Here is a 20,900-nt window from a genome sequence, read left to right on the forward strand (position 1 = left end):
GAGTAGGGCTCAGAGCAAAGAAGTAGGAGTGGAGAATAAGAATATGTGTGTGTGTGTGTGTGTGTGTGTGTGTGTGTGTGTGTGTGTGTTCACACGCACGCTTGTGCACACATGAATACCTTTAAATCAGTATCCTCTGAATAGCATGGGGGGATCTGGAGAGTATTATGCTAAGCAAAATAAGCCAATCAGAGAAGACAATATCACACGTTCTCACTTATATGTGGAATTTAATGAACAAAATAAATTGAGGAACAAAATAGATTCAGAGACATGGAAACATGCAATAGTCTGAGGATCCTCAGAGGAAAAGGGGGGTGGAGATCAACGAAAGAACTTATATGCATATATGCATAACCAATGGACACAGACAATAGTGGGGTGAAGGCCTGGGAGGGGCTGGAGTGGGGTGGAAGGGTCCAAAAGGGGGAAAAGAGGGGACATCTGTAAAACTTTCAACAATAAAGTTAAATTTTTTAAAAATTAGTTTCCTCTATGAGGACCTGTCTAGGACAAGTCAACACTGCTTTCCCTCCCTCATGTAATTCATGTTAAGTCAACTTATCCATTCTTCATGGAACCTGACATGTTGCCACTTTTATTTCCAACACAACCTCAACATCAGCTCAGGTTTCAACAGGAGTTCTTCTCCTTTGGGATGAATATAGAAGTCAAAATAGTACACAAAAGTGAACAAGAAGTCCTCCACTTCACCACCACTAACCTGCCAAGTCCATGGTAAAAAACTCAGCGTTTTCCTCATCTCCAGATGCTCATGAAAGGAGCAACATTTTCTTCCCCATCATGCTTACAATCCTCTGAAACAGCCTCCCACAGTGGAAACCTCAGCTTCCTTAATTAAACATCTTTGTTTCCAGACCCCACACAGCCTTTGAAAACAGCCATCATTTATTCCTATTATCTTTAGAGAAAGGAATTACTGAGGTTGAGAAGAGAATCCTTGTTTCATGTGTCTTGATACAAGGAGCCCCAGATCCAGGCACTACCCCCTCCTTGGACCCCTAAGTATAACTCAGAGTCTCTTGTCTTGGAGAGCTTAGAGATTGTTGATTCTAAATTTCCCATAATACAGATAAGGAAGTGAAGTCCAAAAAGAAAGAGTGACTTATCTGAAGTCAAACACATCAAATCAATGGTAGAACAGAGACCAGATTCATGTCTGTGAACTGCTAGGAGAATATATTCATTGCAGCAGAGAAACTTCTGGAGTTCATCTGTGTTCCCAAACTGAACATTTTCCCTCCACACATGACAAGCCAGTAAAAGAGTCCTTGGTATAGGGCTACCCCAAAGCTGCAAGATAAGGCTAAACAAAAATGTAATGATAACATAGGATCTATCTTAGGTAGGTGGCTGGTCAGGGGAAAGCAGATGAGTTAAAAAAGGAGACCTCCAGAAGAGAGGGAAAGTATGAATTTCCTCTAGGGCAGCTTCCCAAGTTTTGTTCCATGGAATAGTAGACCCAGGAGATGGTCCACAGGAAAAAAAATCACAATCAGATAGGTATGGGAAATGCTTCATTCTATAGCTCCCTCTTGGAAATTTCCAGTGCAATATTAGAATATTAAAGGCTCTATAATATCCTGAAATAAATTACCTGTATAACTTTGTGTTACCAAGTAATTCCCAAAACATATTTGCCCTCTCAACCTACTTTTTAAAAATCTCTTCCTGTAGCCCATCACCCAATTTATCAGGAAGAAATCCCATTCATGTTGGCTATACCTTGCATGCCCTACAGCATTGTGGTGAGCACACTTGAATTTTTTTATTCACAAAATGCCTAGGTGGCATGTGTCCCAAAGACCAAAAGCTAATGAACTAGTGGAAAGTCAATCAATCAGTAAAACTTTATTGAATATTTTCTGTAACCAGAGTCCTGTGGGGTAGGAATGGAATGGAGAGACAGCAATCAAGGAAACATGGTCTTGTCATAAATAAAGTAGAGGATTCAAAATATATTCTGAAAAAGATAATTAACAATTTAAGCAGTGTTATTGGGCAGTAGGAGATAAAGGTGTACATAGAAGGACCCAGGCAAGAAGTGATTTGAGAATGAAGGAAAAAAGTATAAGTTTATTTTTCAAAAGTCCCTGAAGAAACTTGATTTTGCCTGGACAAGGAAATATGGGAAGAAATCAGATAGGCAGAAATAAATGGGGATGGTGTTCTCAGAAGGAGAAAAAGTATGAGGAAAAGGAGAGAGATAGGTAAGGTCAAAGTGCATTTAGAGCTAAGACTGAGTGTCAGAAAAATGGGCTTCTAAGCCCTGCCATGATGGTTGTGTGAGATTTCTGGTATCCTTGCTGGGATACTCTGGAATGGGGAATGTGAAGGAAAAAAATAATGAATCAAGTAGCATTTTCATCCCTGGGCCCTGGATACCTTTACAAGGCTACCTTGCCCCCCTCAGGCTCTCACAATATATGTAGGTACCACCCAGGGCTGTGGCTTTCAAAGCTGTCTGACTTTTCCACTGGGAACCTCAGATACAATGCTTACATTCTCTCAAAGTTACCTTAAAATAACCTGTGAGAGTTTAGTTGGTATTTGTTGTGTGTTATTTTATCCTGCTGATCATCTATTTGTTGTACCCCAACTGCCCTGGCTTGGAGCTGCTAGGCACATGCCGCACTTGGGGTATTTGACAAACTGACACTCTACCACATGGAGTGTCCAACTCAGCTTGTCAAATACACGGAGCGTGGCACTGCAGGATGCTGAGCCAGGTGCTTCAGTGGGGAGATGAGATCTTCTTGGGAGATGTAGGCCTAGAGGGAAAGAGAGAGAAAAGAGTCACACCGTGGCCTCCAGGGAAACTACACAGGCTCTATGGACTAGCCAAAGCACCATAATAAGGGAAGTGAGCAAAATAGGCATAAGGCTCCTAATCAAAAGAGGGTCCCTGCGGGTAGGTAGGGAACTCCTAGTTGAGACTGCAGGTGAGACCTCAGTGCTCAGCTGGGGATTCCTCAGGCCTGAGTCTTATAGTTATGACATTTTAAGGGTCCCAAGCTTTAGTGGGATCCTCTATGTAGCATAGGGAGAACAATTTCATTAACATCTTGCCTTCCTAACCTCAAGAAGGGACCAGGACCCTTTCCTTCCTGAATCTCCCAGATAATGTTTTATAGTATTGTGGATATAAACTTAAGAATTGAGGCTGAACATGGGCTTAAATCCTGGCTCTGCCATTAATTAGCTGGAAAACTTTGGATAAATCATTTCATCTCTTTTTGCTCCAGCTTTTCACATCCCCAAAATAGGTATAAATATAGTAACCTAATAAATTATAGTGAGAATGAAATGAGATAATGTACATAAAGTTCTTAGCTCATTATTTGATACACAACAAATGTTCAAAGACAATGGTGGTTGTGCTGCCAGAAGGAAATCAAGGGCTAGTGACAACTGATTTAACAGAGTCAAGACAAATGAAATAGAAATTTCTGATAACCTCAGCCTTACCTAACAATGTGTCCTTGTGCCATCGGGACTCAAGAATGGCAGCTATAAAAGAAATAGCATCTAGTCTCACCTACTCATGTTATAAATGAGGAAATGAAGGCTCATGTTGAGGAATAAAGTTGCTAAAGGTCATATAAGTTGCTCACAGTTTGGAGTTGTGTCATATATTAACCCATTGTGCCTTCCAACGTTTCTCATCACTTCTCTTACCTTTTTGCTGTACTTATCTCTCTGGGAAAAGTGAGACACATCATCAAGGAAGCCAAAAGACAGGCAGCAGTCTTGGCAGTGAGACATTGGAATCTTTCAACCCACAGCCGTCTGGGGAACAAGGAAGCTAACAGGATCATTGTCAGGCCTGGAATTTCTGAAAGAATTCCCTTGGCAACACCTAAATCCTGTTGTTAAACATTCCAAGATGTTTGTGTCAAATTCACCCCCTTCCCAGAAGTGGCAGTTTATCTGTTAGAAAGTAGTTGGCCTATAATGAATATTGACATGAAAAATGGCACAGTAGAAAACTGCCCCATGAGGCCAAGGCAGATGACTTGTCTTTTTTTTTTTTTATTTTTTTTTTTTCTTTTTTTTTTAATTTTGAGCTAGAAATTTGACTTGTCTTTCAGGGAGAAAAAAGTAAGTTTTTTTTTTATTTTATTATCTTAACTCTTAATTGAATGTATGTTGGTAAGGGGGTGATATGCCCCTCTAATTTACGATCTTGGAGTGACTTCAAACCTCAAAATTTAAAATGTATTTCTCACTCCTTCATTTTTCTCTCTACCTACCCAATCCATCCCAAGCCATCCAGAAATGTGGCTCTTTTAGCCAAAACAAAAATCACTGTCAAGAGTATGGTAGAGTGAAAACAGTCAGGCAATCTTGGATGCTAATGCTGCTTTGGGCACCAACTAGCCAATTATGGTATTGAGAAAGTCTTTCTTTGGGCCTCAGATTTCTTCTCAGGAAATGTGGATAAAAAGACTTACCTGGTAGATTTGTGAGGAAAGTGTTCAATGAGCTTTCCAGAGCCTCCCAAAAATTAGTCCACTAGTACGTTGGCTCAGTCCTTGGACCTGTGAGTGGAGGCCAGCCAAGGAAGCTGATTAATAAAATTTGCATTCAGGGTGGCAGAGAAGACACAACTTGTGATTTCATCTATCATCACCCTCCGTGGCTACAGCCCCAGTGAGAAGACCTGGATAAACTGGAGGTGTCCACAGCCTCCTGAACATCTTATCTGAGTTCATAAAAAAGGAAAAAAGATATAAGGGTGGTAAAGATTCCTTGTTAGTACACTAGAAGTTGAAGAGCCTTAAAAACCATATTGCCCCCATATGAATGGAAAGGGTTGGTGGCTGAGCTGAAATTAGTATTATTTCCACTCTTGATGTTCTAATGCATGTCTTTCCAATAGAGTGTATACAAGAAAAGCAGGTTCAATTGAGAAAGGCTGGCCAGACTCATAGGGAGAAGAGGTGGAGATTTACATGAAGCAATATTGAGGAATTCCAAAGGTCTTCTCATGATCCATCATGCTATATAAAATGTCATCATTTGTCCTCTGCTCTACTCTGGAAGGGCTAACACAACAAGCAGCAGGACCTGCCATGAAACTGACTCAGCTGGGCCTTCTCATACTAGGAGCAGTCTGGATTTCTTTCAGACACAGTTCAACACCCTGTTCAGCCTCACCCAGAGATATTTACTCAGCATTACTTTCATGACCTTTCTCAACAGAGGGCTTACAACCATCAAAATACAGGATATAAAAACTAAAAGTGTCTCCAGACAAAATCTATCTCATCATCCCCCCCTCCTCGTCTTTGCAGAATAAGCAAAAAAGTGAGTCACATAATGTAGAAAGGACTTGCTTAAAACTACACAATGGGTAAATGGCACAACCAGGACTGTTACTCAAATATATTGACTCCTGATTCCAGAAAACATTCCACTTCCATGTGTTTATCTCCTAAATAGCATATTTGGGGAGGAAATATTATTCTCCCTTCTCACAGTAGAAGCTCCAGAATAAAAGGCAGATGGTAACCTTCTCCCCTACCCTTAACCCAAGATCCCTGAGGAAGGTTCAAGGAGAATGTGGTGGGCAGGTCTAAGCAATCTTTGCTATCCATGAACACATTTCTAGCTTGGGAATCCAAAGAGGAAAAATGAATACTATACCTGTTACTGGAGTGGTGCTTTAGTCTCAGAGGAGGCACAGGTTCCCTGGTGATGAGCCAACCTGCAGAGGCCAAAGGGAACTGGGCTTTATGCTGTGAGCAGGAACATCATGTGTTTTGAAGGGCCCTTGGTGTCTTCAAGAGGAAACAGAAATGAGGAAGATAAGGCTGAGGTTAGCCAACGGAAATCTGGGTGCAAAATGACAAAACAGTGCTGTTGTGAAAGGGTCTGCTAGTGCAGCAACAATCCCCACCACCATGCCCCCACCCACTCCCAGGCAACCTCCAAAAGATACTGGCTCTCTGAGCTGCAGAGAGTCAGAGAAAAAAGCCCCTGGTTGCCCTACCTCTGCCTATGGGCCAAGGAGGTTCTCCAGAGCTACTGAGGGAATCCTGAAATTGAGAAATTGAGCCTCTGAAGGATGAGAGAAAATGTCTGATAACAAAAAGAGAATTAGTGGCATAACTGGAATTTGAATCCATTTCTATTAACTCCAAATTGTGTGTTCTCTCACTCTCAGAATGCCTCCTAAACCCAAAATACCCTTTTTACTTCCCCTGGCACAGCTACTCCCCTGGCACAGCTGCATAATTGACAAAGTCCAGTCCAAAATGAAAATAAGGGCTTCTTGTAAAAATAAGGAATTTCAAAATGGCAACAGCAGAACATTAATACAAATGTGGGGTCTTTCTAAGCATGGGGCCCTATGAAAGTTTATAACTCCCATGCTTATGAAACTGGCCCTACTGACACAGCTCTGACCACAGGCCACATTCTGGCATCCAAAAGCCTTGCAAAAGGAAATAAAGAAATTTATATGTATTAAATAACTTTGTATGTGCTTTATATTTGTTATCCCATTTAATCAACAATCCTGTAATATGATATTTTCATTATCCTTATTTATAGGTGAGGAAGCTGAGGCACATAGAAGTAAAGAGACGTCCTTAAGGATAAAAAACTAGGAAATAATGTAGAAAAAAAGATCCACATGCAGGTCTTTCTGGCTCCAAATATTTGGCTTTTTCTACTCCTCCACATTGGCTATAAGGAGAGGGGAGAAAAGTAGTTAATTTTAAGAAGGAAGAGATGGTGCCAAACCCTTGTCAGACTTTATAGGAGACATGAAAGATATGATAAGGAAGCAAATTGCTTCCTAGCATCTTATTTTGCAATATTTTGGCAGTCCCCATTCATGGTAAGGAAGGTGCTTGATTCCCATTATGCAGTACTCTATGTCATGAATCTTGATGGCATGGCAGATGGGAAAGGCAATTACTGCAATGCTTTCAGGATATATTTGGGATCATCTTCAACGATTGCAGTGCCCAAGTCCCAGTCATTAGTCTATATAGCAAAAGTAGGATCCAGAGAAATACTTAAGCCCCAATGAATAATCTATCCAAGCTACATATAGTCTTATAAATCCAGGTTCAAGAGAAAAGACCGTATTCCATGAACCAGGAGTTCTGTGCCTGAGCTCCAGATCTGCTAACTGTGTTCCCTCTCTTAGCCATGGTTTTCCATTTAACCATCAGAAGTTGGACTAGATGATCTTGGTGACCTCTTCAACTCAAATATTCCCTGGTTTCTTTATAAAGTGCTCCATCATTGCCACCCCTCATAGTGAGCTTTCCTGTGAGGGCCTAGAGACTCTAAGGACAGCCTGGGATATGGATTTACTTGTACTCACACTACTTGGCAGTAACTTCTTTCTTTCAGAATAATGTAGTGGCTTAGTCCTCATGACCTGTTTCCACAGATCTTGCATCTAGAAAGATTCAGTTCCTTTTCCTTTTTGGTTTCTGACTAAAGCTTGGGGTGGAAGCAGGATTGCCCTGTGGGCACTTTCTTAGGGAAGGACCCCTTCTCCTTACACACAACATAGTGATTAAGTTTATCTACACACTTTTTCTTATTTTCTCATCTATCAATTAAGGTACTTTACTGTGTGTGTTTTTAATAGGCACCTCTGAAGACATTGTCTTCATCTAAAGTAGTAATTAACAGTGGCCACTTTGGACCCCATAGTAGGACCATAAAAAAAGAGCCCATTAGGAGCATGGAGGACCTACAAATCATGCCACTTATGCAGAAGACCTGAATTAGTGCAAAGGGCATTGAGTTCCTTGGAGTTCTTCTTTACCTTAAAACACAAAGCATGCTAGGAAGGGCCATGTGTGCAGCAATAGCACAAGGTACTTTTTTTCAGGTCTGTTGTTCATCCAAAATACAAAGTCCTCCCATTTTGGATGTTCTCTGAATTGGCTATGCTTATAATGGGGGATGAGTGAGAAAAAAATTGGATGGGGGGCTCAGGAAAGTAATGCTGAGATCCCGTACTGTAAATACATTCATTTATTAACTTATTGCTAGGATGAAAAAAATGCTAAATTTTGAGTCAGAGACCCTGTGTCTTAGGACCTAGGTTATAGTCTGTGGTTTTTAGACCCAGTTCTGTAACTCACTAAATTCCCTTTAAAAATTATGCACAGCCTGTCTGAGCCTTAGCCATCACATCATATTGAGGGATCCTTGGGCTGCGGGGGAGAGAGACACAAGTATGCACCCAAGGAACTATGACTTTCTACAGTATGAGGAAAGTTATTTGACACAGGTATAAGTGCTATAAAAATGTGGGTAAGGAAAGTGTGACTCTTCCAGGGTAGAGGGCAGAAAGGTGATGGTATTTAGAAAAGTTCTTAGAAAACTTTTTAGCTAGATCTTAAAAAAATGGAGAGAGAAAATAACAATGCTCACTGTCTCTGGAAAGCCTTCTCTGACTATCCCTCTCTCAGCAAAATTAGTTACTCCTTGTTTTGCCCACGTTGAGTACTAAAAATATTTCAACTCTGCAAACTTATGTGTCTGTTTCTCACAGGAGACCAAAAACTTCCCAATGTAGGGGCTGTGTCTACTCCCTTTCTTTTTTCACAGGGCCAGGAAAAAGTAGTTGCTCTGGACTCTGAGTTGAATAAATGAATGTGTCAGTGCATAAGCAAATGAAGAACTCCTTAGCCCAAGGTTCCCATATTCCTTAGCTTACCTCACCTCTGTGAAGGAAATTAGAAGGCCCCCCTGCAACTCAGTTCATCTTCCTGCTTACCTATCCCCACCTCCTTTTAGAAGTTGGTAAAGAAAAGGCCCCAGGGACAATTGCAAAGCTGAGACCACTTCCTGTGCAAGAGGCTGGTGTCCACATACTCCACCTCAACTCTGGTTATTGCTGTTCATATGATTGCACTGGGGCTTCCTCTGAAAGGAAACCCAAAGGCTGATGCAATATATAGGGCACTCCCAGGCCCGGGTTGAAGAACTTCATGTACATCTGGGCCTGGAGACAAAGGGTTCACCGTGAGGTTCCCCACAAACCCAGTGATATCGCCAAGGTAGTTAGCAGCAATTAACCTACCAGCTACAGCTCAACTTTATTCAACAAGAGATTCAACAAGAGTGTGTTGAGTACCTACTGTCTACAAAGCTTTATGCTTGGCACCAATGGGAAAAATAGATATATAACAGAACAGTAATATACATCTAATAGAAATGTAATACAGCCACATTAAATTTTTGAAAAACAAATAGGTGAAAGTAACTTTGAGAATATATTTTATTTAACACAATGCATCTAAAATGTTATCTTAACCTCTTAGCAATGTAAACATTTTTAATGAGATATTTTACATGCTCTGAAGTATGGTGTGTATTTTATACTTACAGTAAATCAATATTTGGACTAGCCATGTTTCCAGTGTTCAATTGCCACATGTAGCTAATAGCAACCATATCGAACAGTACAGGTATAAGATGTGATCCTTACCCTGGCCAGGTGACTAAGTTTGTTGGAGTGTCATCCCATACATCAAAAGTTTTCAAGTTCAATTCCTGGTCAGAATACATACCTAGGTTGCAGGTTCGATCCCAAATCAGGGTGGTTATGGGAAGCAACTGATCAATGTTTCTCTCTCACATCAATGTCTCTCTCTCTCTCTCTTCCTGTCTCTCTAACATCAGTAAAAACATATCCTCAGGTGAGGATAAAAAAATGTGATCTCTGCCCTCAAGAAATTTATAGCCTAGTCCAGGAGCCAGACTAATACATATGTTTGTACAAGAAATAAGTACTATAGTGGAACTGCACGTATGGAAAAGAGCACTGTATCAAAGTCAGGAGACCTGGGCTACAGTCTTTTCTCTGTCACTGATTCTCTGTGTGACTTTGAATAAATCCCTTTACCTCTATGAGACTCCATATTTCTTTTTTAAAATTTATCTTTACTTTTGAAAGTATTACAGATGTCTCCCTTTATTTCTCCCATTGACTCCCTCCACCCTGCACCTGCCCCCCTCCCCAGGCCTTCACCACACCATTGTCTATATCCATGGGTTATGCATATATATGCATATAAGTTCTTGGGTTAATCTCTTCATGTCCCCCCTACCTTCCCTCTGAGATCTGTCAGTCTGTTCCATGCTTCCATGTCTCTGCATCTATTTTGTTCATCAGTTTATTTTGTTCACTAGATTCCATGTGAGTGAGATCATGTGATACTTGCTAAATTAAATAAGCCAGTCAGGGACTCCATACTTCCATCTCTACAGTGAGGCTGGACTAGATTTATTTGCTCAACAATTATATGTTAAGTGTTTTCTAAGTATTAAGCATGGTAGGAAGCATTCAGGATACTGAGATGAACAAGACACATAAGATGCCTGCCTTCTTAACACTTACAGTATGGTGGGAATAGGTATTAATTCCAGGTAAATATGACAAAAAATGGGGAAGCACATAGAACTGGGAGAACACATAACAAGGGAACCTAATCTACCAGGCCTGAATATGGTCAAGAAAATATCTCAGAGGAAGTAACATTTGAAGTGACACTAAAGAATGAGAAGGAGTGAACCAAGCAAATAATTGGTGAAAAGCCATTCCAGGCAGAAGAAACAGCAGGTGTCAGGCTTCAAGATGAGAAGGAATGAGGCCTAGTCCAAGAAGATAAGGAGGTTAGTGTGGCCTGTAATAGACTGAGCTAAGGAAAGAATAGTAGGAGAGGTAAACACTGGGACTTAACTGAGGGAGGCCTTTAATGCTATATTGAGGGTTTGATACTTATCTAATAAGACATGAGAAGCCAGAGAAAGTACAATGATGCAGTGCCCTTCCATCTCTAAGACAAAGAATTTTGGAGTCTAGGCTATGGAAAGAAAAGTTAATTCCAACTGTTTGGACTAGAAACTTCACAGAAGTGGTAACATTTTAAAAGACCCTTGAAGGATAATAAGATCAGAGAATGGCATTCCAGGCAGAGGGATGAATATGAATAAAAGTACAGAGGTAAGAAAGAACATAATGAATTTGTGTGAATGGAGAGACCACTGATGCAACAGGGTAATTATAAGCCTAAGCATATCTTTGATATCTATAGATAGTCAAGCACACCAAATGTGTTATTAACGAAACCAGATAAAGACCTTGGACTTACCAAAAGATTCATTTTGTACTATAATGATGATAATAAACACATACTGTGAACTTACTAAGTGTCAGGCATTGTTTCAAGTTCTTTACATGTATTAGTTTATATAATATCTTCATGACAACCTTATGAGGGAGATACTATAATTAGTCCCATTTGACAAATGAGGAGCTGATGTTCAAGGAAGTCATGTCATTTGCCTGAAGTTAAACAGCTAGTAAATGACAGAGGCAGGAGTCAAATGTCATGGAACAATTTATGAAGGGTAGGGCATATGAATCAATCTACAAAAATATATAATATTGTTCTAGCTAAAAAAAATACCAAATTCAAGTCAATTATCATCTCAGTCTACAAGGGCAGTTATATCCAGAAAAACCTCAATTAATTTCCAATTTATTGCCATTAGATAGGCTAAGCTGAAGTGAACTTTTGCTTAGCTTCTTCTAGTAAACAATGTAAATAAGGTAGGAGTTCCAGAGAGTTATTAAAGACTAAGAAAAACAAACTGGTTCCACTCTTCACCCCTATACTTTATTCCCAAAGTCTTTCAGAAGCTTTCATCTATGACAAAAATAACTGAAGTCACCCTAACCAATCATTGTTATCTATTTCCTACAATAGTCCACCTAATCCCCTAGGCAACAGTTTTGAATGTAAAGGGAAGGCAGGAAGGAGGAACCAACTTATGATAGCTCATTGCCTATATTTGGAAGAAACAAAACTGCCTTTCTTTAAAATACATATTCTCTAATTCAGGCTGGAAAGGGTGTCCCTGGAATCATTGATTTGGCATAGCAGACCATTTTCATCTTCCTATTATTTTCTCTGACTAAAGCAAAGGCAAGGATGGTGCATATTGTGGGGACAAAATATAATTTAGGCCAAACCCTTGAGCTTATACCACAACTAAACATCTAGAACTAGGATGCTAGAACTTTGTTTAGCATTGATTTAGGAGGCAATTGATTCCTACATACTTCTCTCTAGGGTTAGTCACCAGGACACCTGCTTAATGTTTCTGTCCTATATTTGCATGTGTCAGTTTCCACAGGCTCATCTAAAAATTGTCAACCATCACAATTTGTGTGGCAATATGTAGTGCAGAATTTCTAATCTCAACTTTTTTAACCTCCAAACAGATTTTATGATGTAGATGGCCAAATGTTTCTTACTGTTCAAGAGTGTTATGACTAGAATAAGTGAAAAATAAAAATATCAAAGATGCTTCTAGTGGATTCTTGACTGATGACAGGTATTGGTGGTTGTCACATGAGGCCTGTGCTATAGTGACAAAAGCACAGCATGAAATTAAAAAACCTGTATTTGAATTTCAGTTTGCCACTTTCTAGCCATGGGGCCTTGAGTAAATTACTAATATTTCTCACTATCTATTTCCCCATCTCTTATGAGATTTCAGGAAAGTGGAATACTTGAAAGCTCCTGTATTTTACCTAATACAAGGTAAAAAGTTTTTTTTTAAAAAAAAAAAAAAGATACATATTGGCACAAGAAAGATTTCTGCTCCTCTATTCCTCTACTCAGTTCTTGCAGCATGAGAATAGAAGGAAATAAAAAAGCTTTGTTGAGTGCTTGTTAGGTACCACATACTCTCAGGTCTATTATATCACGTATTCATCTCAACACCCTGTAGAATAAGAATTAGCCTTATTTCACAAATGAGGACACTGAAGCTCAAAGGTATTAATTCCCTTCAAAGTCATATATTTAGTAAGTAGCAGAGCTTAGATTCAGACATTTATTAGTTGTTCCCCTAATAAGGTATGAGAGCAAAGATGTGTTTCAGAACATGAGAGTTCTCTAACTACATATTAGACCCACTTCTATGACCCACTGATGTTATCAGACATCCAGGAAGCTCCCTAGCTTGCCTCAATGCTTGCTTGGCAATGGAGGTAGTAGAAAGGGTACATTGCAAGTCTCTCTGGTCAGCTCGACTTTCTTCAGGAGATGGTCAGCTCTTGGATACTATGGCATGAATTCCCAGAATCCACAAGTTTTCCCATCTTATTATCTATTAAGAATCAGCAGGGTAAAGAAAGAGGTGTATCTAGAGACCTCTGCACACTGTGTTTATAGGACTAAAACAATTGAAGTGGGAAAAAAGAGCCAAGAGTTGACTAATGGCTACTATGTCATAGGCATTGTGCTGAATGCTTTAGCACATCATCTCATGTAATCTTCACAACCATTCTAGGAGGTGGAAGTTGTTCTCCGCTTTCAAAAAATGAAAAAAAAATGAAGTTCAGAAGGCTCAAATGACTTACTTCAAGTCACTCAGTAAGCATATAGTACAAACCAACTTTCCTGCTTTCTTCTGTACATGCCACTAAGAAGAGTCATTTTAGTACTTTCCACTGCATCCAGGCTGGACCATACTGGTTTTTATTCCAAAGCAAAGATATACTTGTTTGTAATTTTGAGGGAATTGCAAATATAGAGATTCTCTCACTTCTCTTACCATGAGTTATGCTCCTCTGGCAGGAAGTTGATCCCTTCATCTAATCTTACCCATGCCTGTTGTGGTTTAAGTCAACTTCCTCTCCCCTTATCCTACTTATCCTCCAAGCATTCTTCCTTGAGTTGTAATCTGTAGCCTCCAACATCTAGTATATATTTTGAACCTCCCACTTTGACCCCTACACCAAGCAAAGGGGTTTCAGAACTGAGGCTAAGGCCATTCCCATCTCTCCTGCTTCTATTAATCCACTGGCTCTGCTCTCACAAAGTCCATTGATCCAATGGCCTCTTCTTAGATGTCATCCTATTTATTCCTTCATCTGTTGATATCTCAGCTTGCAGGCATAGTCAAGTCACAACCAAATATCTTTCCAATGCCCACTCAATACAACCTATTGAAAAAGTAGTTTCTAAAGATCACTGCACTGTTTAACCTCCTAATCCACTATAACTTAGCTTTTTATTTGTTCTCTATCTCAATTTCTTCACTGGCCCTGCTATCTGGTGCCACCAAATTACCATGAACTCCTAATCAACAAAGACAAAGCCTCTCTACTAGCTTCATCTCCCTCAATGTCTGCCAAAGATGACTGTCAACAATTCTTTGTTTCTTAAAACCCTGGTTTAGAGGATACCCTTCACTCTTCAGGCTGAATTCTATCATGAAAAGCCAAACAAGCATGGTTCACATGAGATATAAAGATCAACTCTCTGCCAGACCATCCTAGCTCATAGCAGGGATCATCTTTGTCATTTGTTTCCTTACTGTCTAAAACAGCACCTGATCTAAAGTATTGATCAGTGAAAATTGTTGAATTTGTTTGTCTACAGTCCTCTGATTCACCCATCTTCCTGATCACTCTCTTTGGTGCTCTCTATAAGCTCCTCTTTCTTTTTCTGCTTCTTATTACATGTTATTGTTTTCCAGAGCTATTTTTCTTTGTTTGTATGTATGTGCATATATCTGCATGCTTGTTCAGTCTCTATCTCACATATCCAGATCAGTAGATTCAATGGAATACTGAACATATACCCCTAAATGTCTAAGTCTTCACATCCTTGACCCTACACCTCAGATAAACCTGCTCATCATCCTAGAGATAATCCATATTTCCATGGAGGTAATCCAAGAGAAGAAGATTAGTAGCCTTTGACCACATTATATATGTTTATTAATATGATTATTACTATAGTAATTAATGTTTCTAATATTAATACTGATTCAAACATTTACTACCTTATAACATGATATTTTATGTCCCTGCATTTGCCTTTTTATAACCTGGAATTGCCTCAAGGACAGGGGTCCCTGTCTAAATTAATTTCTGTATCTCCAGTTTTTGACACAGAGTAAGTTATTGTTTAGAACATGTTAGCTAAATGAGTGAAGAGTAACTAGGTCAGCTCCCAGAATGCCTTTATTTAGGGAGTCAATAATCTTATTCCTAATGATTAAAATAATTTTTAAATGAACAAAATGTTTAATTTTCAGTCAATAATATCTTTCTCTTTAAATGTTGGTATTTATTGTCAGGAAGATCTTTTAACAACACAGCTCTGATGGTGTTACTCCACTACTAAAAATGGATTATTGGTTCTCCATTTCACAAAGCAAAAAGTCAGTTTCACAGCAAAATGGCTAGTACCCTTTACAACCTGTCCACAACCTACATCTTCATCCTCCACCCATATTATATTACAACTACAACATATGCTATATTCTAGTACACTTCTGATCTTTCCATGTGCCTCTATGTGGACCTGAAAATTTTATTGGTCCCATCACATCTATCCTGCCAGAAGATCTTGTGTTGTTCAGGCCCAGCTCAGTTATCACCTCCTCGGTGAAACCCCTCCTGTACAAAGTGTCCTGTACTTTCGTGTACCTAAATTATGGCCTGATCACATTGCATTTAGGTTATATCTGTTTATATGGCTAGAAAGTGAGTTATATCAGGCAGGGGCCTTGATTTACTTGCTTTTGGACTCCTAGAGCCTAAGAAAAGTTCTAGCATGAAACAGTCTTTCTGCAAATTCTTGCTAAATCAAATTAAAATACCTATTGAAAGATTATTTCCATACCTGTTCAGTCATTAACTCCAGTCTTACCCCAGCCCAAATCTTTTCACATGGCAGAGTCTCTATTTTCTTAGGCTTCATACCTAGCATGCAGTAGGGTCTTAGAGAAAGAGCTAGAATCGGCATCTGGCTAGAGGTGAAGATAAAATGGCACAGCAGCTGGGTTATTTTCAAAACCTCTACTTCCTTCCCATGAACATACACAGATAAAAGTAGAAAAGAAGCACAGTTTCAATCAAGTTTACCTTACTATCACTTTAGGTAAGGAGGGTGAGGGAATGAAAATCAGAGAGAAGGAGAAAAGGGTGAGGGTGCTGGAAGGAAAAAATATGTCATATTCAGTCAAAAGGCAAAGCTGTGAATAAACCTCAGTCCCTTGGGCAGTTACTGGAAAAGTAACTAGGTTCAACTGATCTAATAACTATGTTTCTGAGAGTTTACAGAACTCCTTATCGTGAATTAGGAGGTAATAGGCAGATTGCAGAATGCAGACACCGAATGTTGTAGGACAAAAAGTAAGGTCCTAAATCCTGGCTTTGCCACTGACCCTCTTTGGGTTTCAGTGTCCCCATCTGTAAAATAATGAGATTGGCTCTATAACTTTACATAGTGAGACAGAAATACCTTTTAAAGATATGTGCTTACTTTTTAAGCAGAGATCTCTCACCCTGGGACACATCCATTTTTGACAAGACACTTGAAGTCTACCTGATCATATTCCATGAATTCACAGGAAACAGATATAATTAGAGGGTTTTGTTTTATTTCATTTGTTTTTGTCTAATTCCAGAGAAAATATAACCCCAAAACAGCTGGAAATGTTCATGTTGGCTGAACAACAATTTCTTACTCAGAAAAATCTATTCTGAGAGCCAAATTAATCATAAAGTTGCTTGATGAGCACACAGAAAGAACAAAAAAGATTAGATGAACTTAATTAATTCTTCCCTTCCCCATACTTCCTCAACCAAGATGGAGTGAAAAGGAGGTTCAGGGTCACCTATTTTTTGTCTATGTACCCTAGACACAGAGTAAGTGAATGACCACATTCAGCTTTTGGTGCTCTTTCCCCCCCATTGTTCATGCAGAACACCCGCCCACCCTTCTGCATAGTTTTTGCAGATAAATTAATCCTGTTGCTGAGGCTTCTGTAACTTCTTTAACATTCAGTCAAACCGCTTGAGATTCCACCTTAATTAGATTTATGATTTCTGTGAGGACTTGTTCTTTCCAACTATGATTAGTGTGAGTTATTGTCCCTTTAAGAACTTTTCCAGGTGGCTAATCTGTTATATGATAATTTTTGGGGGGGTGAAAACTCAGAGGAACCTTTTACTTTAAGTCGAGAGAAAGGAGCAGGGAGGTCTCACTTTACCCCTACTACTATGCACAAAGAGCTCTGCCTTCTCCTCTGGTAGAAATAATGAAAGGGCTTGAGGAGCTCTGACAGATTCAGTGGATTTGCAGATACCTTTTATTTCTGTTGACATTATTGATTTGAGGAACTTGGTAACTACAGTGCTTGGTTCTTATCAAGGTCAAATACTATTTCATGGGAAAAGACAGAAGTTGCTTCAGTGATGAGGCAGGAAAAAAATGTTGTCTTTTCCTCCCCTCCCCCCTACTCTTCTCTCCTCACCTTCCCTTCTTCTACTCATCTCTCTCTTATCTGCTCTTCTTTGTTTATCTTTTCTTTCTCTTCTTCTCCTTTACCTTCTCTTATTATCTAGTTCAAGTTGGGATAGAAATTAGAACAAGTGTTGGAATAAGCCTGAGCCTGGGGTTATAACTGGATGTAGCCACTATGAGCACTTTGAGTTACAGAGAAAAAGGAGGAAGGGGAGAAAAGAAGGTTAATGGAAGCAAATGGAAATGTATATGAAGCCCCAGGTTCCCTCTAAGGAAATCACATAGACTTGGGGCCTTATAGCTAACCCCATTCCAAGGCCTCTGCCCCAATCGGGGTGTGTTTTATCCACCCAAGACACTGCACTGCAGTTTCTGTTCTTCCTGGAAATGTGTGCTGCTAAGAAAAGCTTTGCTAGCATCCAATGGCACAACCATACTGTCAAAGGCTCATAAGATGATTTCCCCTTCCCCATCCAAGATGTAGTATCCCATCCACAACTTCTTTCTAGGCAGTGCTAAGAGTCTGGTACATCCATTTAGTTTTTAGTTCAGATGAGACTATTTCAGTCCTACCCTAGTAGATTAGGCCTCAAGTTGATGAGAGATGTACTTATCTATAGGATAGCCTGAGACAAAATCACTTCATCTTACAAAGCTTCAGCTTTTTAACTCAAAAATGGGGTCATAGATTGAACTAGTTTATCTTTCCAGGCTATAAGAGCCCTCAGGGACCAAATATTCTCAATTCTTTGTTTTACAAATGAAAATTCTGAGACTGAAGAAAATTTTTTAAAAAAAATGGGCAAGGGACAAGCTCGCTCCTGGCACATAGTATACACTCAGTAAATGCCAGTTCCTTTCTGCTCCATTTAAAGAACTCTTAACAGGAATGGATCTAAAAGCAAGGGGATTCGTAAAGTTGCATCCAGTGCTATTATTGCATACTACACTGCCTCCAGATGGCTATCAACCCTAGTCAGCTAGACTATTTACACATCTGACTCTTATCTCTGGCCTTTGGACTTACCTTGGCTGACTCCTTCTCATTCTTTAGTTCTTAGCTTAAAATATCCTCTTAATGGAATGACCTCTCTATGGTTGGAATCCTAGCTAAAGTAGTTCTCCTTACCGCTTTCCCCTCACATACTCAGCACCCTACTGATTTACTTCATAGTACTTCCTATCACTTGGGATAATTTATTGTTTGTTCACTGTACATGTTTATTTCTAGCCATCTTACTGGTTTTGAACACTGTATTTTGTGATTGGAAACTCTGTGAAATAAATGGAAACTGTGTTCTATTCATTGATGTATGAGCTAGTGCTTAGCCTAGTATTTGGCATATGGTAGGAGATAGTACATAACATTTAGTGGATAAATGACTAGTGCCCCTGATACAACATAAATCAGGATGAGAGAAGTTTATATTACTTGGGTCAATGTCATGATTAGGTTGAAATGGAGAAGTTGAAGGCATGGAAAGTTTAAAGAACTGTTAAGTTGGATGGACATGAGACTCCAGTAAGAGCAGAGCTTAGTATCTGGCCATGGAAAGACCATTAGGTGAGGGAGTTAAACAGTTGAGAATGGGAAAATTTGCCTTATGGCCCACTTTTCTGGACCTTGACACCTTCAACTGTAAAATAGGTCATAACTGTTGCCCTACCTACCTTATAGGATGGCTGTGAGGTCTGATATAATAATAGTTGTGAAGGAGAAAAGTTTGATGTGGATAGAACTCAAGGGTGAGTGGCTTATCTGCCACCCCTTCCAGCCCAGGGTTGTCCTGAGATGGCCTCTGTAACTGCCTCCCCAGCCTCTAGACTGCAGAGTCATTGTGAAAGAGAAGTCCCTGCAGCAACAGTCTGGACTTCTAGCCCTTACCTCCTCAGTTGCTTAAGAATGACAGTTAGCTTTTGCATCAGTCTGTCTGCACATTCTGTCCCCCACCCCCATACTATCTCCCTAAAGCCTATATGTGGCAATTTCCAGGTTAGCATTTCACCACCACTATGGCAATGTTTTGGTCTCCCAATCTCAGGGACCCCAGGGTGGTGATGGTAAGGGGAAAAACTAGGTTTCCTGGACCCCTTAACATGGCACCTGGTCTTTCTGAGAACATATCTATCAGGCTATCCTGCCCTCCCCTTTGCTACTTATAACTTTGGGGGGGGGGGTAGGTTAATTTGACAACTTGGGTTGGTTTGCTTAGGGCCCAGCATTGGAAAGTCAGCTTAGATCAGGTCAGATCCAATAACTGGTAAACATGCTAGAAACCTAGACTGAACTGTACCTAGTTCTACCTCATTCTCATCTCATCAACTTAATCACAAAAATCGTGTTTATCATGTTAAAAGGTGGGAAATGGGAAGATACTCATCCTTGGCAATGTCTTTTTCCCATTATTTTATTTCATTTATTTGAAAAACACATGACTATTTACCTTAAGTCAGGTCCCTGTGCAATGAGAAATCTAGCCAAATAAACAGCGTGTTCCAATTAGCCCAATGTGCTCATCATTATGATATGTCCAAGTATAATATATATATGTATAAGCTACAGTGGCAAAACAGAAGTGCTCAACTTTCTGGAGTGGGCAGGAAACATTTAACACAGATCTGAACTGAGACTTTAAGGATAAATCAGATGACAGTGATAGTTTACAGGTACAGGCAAGAAGAGCACCATAGACATTCTAGAAGAGTATCCTAAAATAATATGTGCAAATATGTGAATATATTACACATACAGGTAAGTCTAGGTGACTAAAATTCTGTGTGGTTTGAGTGCAAGATTTATGTCGAGGAGTAGCAGAAGGTGAAACTGGATAGATGTACAGGTCCACATCACTGAGGACCTTGAATGTCAGGCTGAATTTAGAATTTGTGCCCCAAACTATGAAAAGTTACTGAAAAGAATACTAAACTCCATTTAGCATCTCCCCAAAGTATGTCTTTAGAAACACTTTGTATACAAAGTATATTTTCAAAGTAAACTCAGATTTAAACAAGCAGTCTGACAAATGTGCATGTAGTTATGAGAGCAACAAGACCAAATTTTTGGAACTGAAGCTATGCTAGGAAATATAAAATTTATGTCAACCATACTTATGATTACCACTGCCTAAAAATATAATTGTATATTTCTGGATCAAAATATATAAATATAGACCAGCTTTATTGTGCATATGTGTTTCTAAAAAGTCAAGAGCCCAAACTTTTTCAAAGAATTGAATAGCAAGGAAAAAGGAGAAAGGAGACAGTTCAGCAGGAAAAGAAAAAGATTAAGCTAGTAAGGTTGCCAAGCAACCCTGAGATTCTAGGTCTGCTTGGTGTAAAGGAACTGGAACACAGGGAGAAGAGGTGCAGATACTAGATGGGAATTAATATTTTGGTGCTTACCACCTACATTCTTCACCTCAAAAATATCTCTTTTATCTGTCTCTTTATGCAGTTGTTCTCTAGTTACTTAAAACTAAAAAGTGGATTTGTTTCAGCCCAAGCCCTGAGGAAGAGGGCAATGTTATGAGCTGAATTGTGCCCCCACCATTCATATATTGA

General features: G+C 39.5%; 1 long non-coding RNA gene across 5 annotated transcripts; it reads right to left on the reverse strand.

Moving 5' to 3' along the window:
• Positions 1-331: 331 nt before the first annotated feature.
• Positions 332-15,807, reverse strand: LOC118654183. 5 transcript variants are annotated; one of them, XR_004966984.1, is made up of 5 exons: positions 15,714-15,807; positions 5,671-5,804; positions 3,700-4,562; positions 3,490-3,531; positions 332-2,792 (listed from the first exon to the last, which is right to left on the reverse strand). It is a non-coding gene; the product is annotated as an uncharacterized LOC118654183 (long non-coding RNA). The 5 variants fall into 5 exon arrangements; XR_004966982.1 differs by lacking the exon at positions 3,490-3,531 and having other exon boundaries at positions 334-2,792; positions 15,714-15,805; XR_004966981.1 differs by having other exon boundaries at positions 335-2,792; positions 3,490-4,562; positions 15,714-15,805.
• Positions 15,808-20,900: the final 5,093 nt, after the last annotated feature.

This window comes from Myotis myotis, unplaced genomic scaffold (genome assembly GCF_014108235.1).
Source record: "Myotis myotis isolate mMyoMyo1 unplaced genomic scaffold, mMyoMyo1.p scaffold_m19_p_4, whole genome shotgun sequence".
NCBI classification, from domain to species: domain Eukaryota; kingdom Metazoa; phylum Chordata; class Mammalia; order Chiroptera; family Vespertilionidae; genus Myotis; species Myotis myotis.